Below are 2195 nucleotides of genomic sequence, written 5' to 3' on the forward strand. Positions count from 1 at the left end.
TCAACTGTCACTCAAATCAATAGTGCAGGTGAACCTGAAAGCATATAGTAACGCGGGGTAAATACCACAATAGATCAGCTACTGGTCGCAGTGGGCTCTCCCCTACAAGGAAAAAAGGGATAAAAATAAAAAGCTGAAAGCTTAAGATTAATTTGAACTTCATATTTATTTATTTATTTTTTCTGAGTTCTCTCAAATCGGTTAAAATTCCTGTAATTTTGTTACATTTTGTAATTTTTGTAATTTTTTCAGGTAGTTTACTTTTCTTATAAAAATATAACAAACCGGTCTTTTTTGTTATTTTTTTTAGGATACTTCAAAGACGGCTTCACAGTCATCCAGTTATCTGATACTGATACAGGACGAAGAGAACGAAGAGAGAACTTACTCGGTAAAATTAGAACTAAAGTGAAAAAAATGAACGATTTAATCTCACTTTATTTTTTCCAATTTTAGATAGCAGACTCCTGTGAACGAGACTGTACTTGTAAAGTTTTGTCAGGCGTGTTTATAGGATTTGTAATGGGTATCATTACTTTCTATTACCTTGTAAAAGAAAGATATCCATTGTGATAGTTTCTTAAGTTGATGACCGATGGAAGGAATATAGAGAAAACTTCGACAATCCAATGCAAAAACTGGAAATACCTATGATGAAATTTTGCATTTCATCGAAACGATACATGGGAGCTTGCATAACTACCTCAAGAGGATGTTTCATAAGGTGGATCATCGGTGGGAAAGGGGAGCAAAAGTTGCTTGTTTACTTAGCTCAGTCATTCAAGTTTATTTATTTATTTATTTATTTATTCATTTAGTGTACTGATTTAAAATCACACGGTCAGAGGATTGATTCCTCATCCCCCGAATGAAAAATTTGGATTTAACAACACATGAAGAATTTAGGCATGGCCCATACCATGTTATCGATTGGCAAAAATTGTAAAATTCACTAAAGGAACCACAAGAATATAATAAAAAAGATGTATCATTCTAAAGGATAAAAATCGCTGAAAAAAATTGAGAAATCCCTGAAACTTTTATGAAACGCTAAAACAAAACTTTCTCAGCGTGTACTCAATCCATCTCCACAAAAGTTCCCAAATCTCGATGTCTTGTGCCTTGTGCCTTTTCACGATACCGACGATGTAGTTCGATTGTCAATACAATATGCTTTGGCAATATGGAAAAGTGGAAGCCAATACGCATTAGCACTCTTATGACTTGAACTGAAATATAGCTGAATTCTGGAACTGGAGCTATGAAAACCTCTTACGCAATACAATGCTGCCCACTTATACCTCAGAAAATTAGAATAAAAGGGAAATTTCTCAATGAACTCAACTTAGTCAGATTTACCGTTATCTAGTTTGTATTTTCGAAAACTATTTACATTACTTGGTTATTCTTACAGCATTTGCATACCTAGAATGCGCTAGTGCATTTTAACTGCCGGACGCCATTGTTTAAATTTCTTTTTTGTATGCATGCATTGGCATCTGGCATATTCTAGCAAAGTTATGCTTAGAAAATTTCTACTTCTGCCTACATTTAAACCAATACCTAACACGTACAACATTGTGCACAGTTTTCATGAGTTTTTATCGATTTTAATTTTTTTTCTGTTTCTCACAGTAAACGCGCTTCGCTAGATTCACTTCTGCTATACTTAATTCATTATATTAAGATTCTAGATTGAACATATCGAGAAACAGGGAAAAGAAACTCGAGAGTTTCTAAATTGAGAACTTATTTAACGGTTAATATAAATTTCTCAAATCTTAAGCTGTCACTCAGCTTCAGTTATGGGTAATCATCGCGAAATAGTTTTTTCTTCTTTCAATTAAAATTACATTGGTCTTAGAAACTAAACGTTTGTATCCATAATAATTAAATAAAAGTACGATAATGGACGGTTAAAATCAATATAAAATCTTGCTCTCATCGTAAACAAAAATAAAGACCTCTTAACTTTAGTTTGCCTTCGATACTTTGAAGCTGCTCGAATAAGGTGCCAGTTTGAAATGCTTTGCTACTAATTTAAATGCCACCGAATAAAAGTGACTTTAATGAATACCTATGTATGTATATACGAAATTGGTAGTTCGTTCGGGAACAGAAAACAGGAATCTACATGGGTCCTACATATTCGCGTAGTTTGAAGGCCTGCTCGTTTCCATTCATTCAACCACAGT

This window comes from Uranotaenia lowii, chromosome 3 (assembly GCF_029784155.1).
Source record: "Uranotaenia lowii strain MFRU-FL chromosome 3, ASM2978415v1, whole genome shotgun sequence".
Classification (NCBI taxonomy): Eukaryota; Metazoa; Arthropoda; class Insecta; order Diptera; family Culicidae; genus Uranotaenia; species Uranotaenia lowii.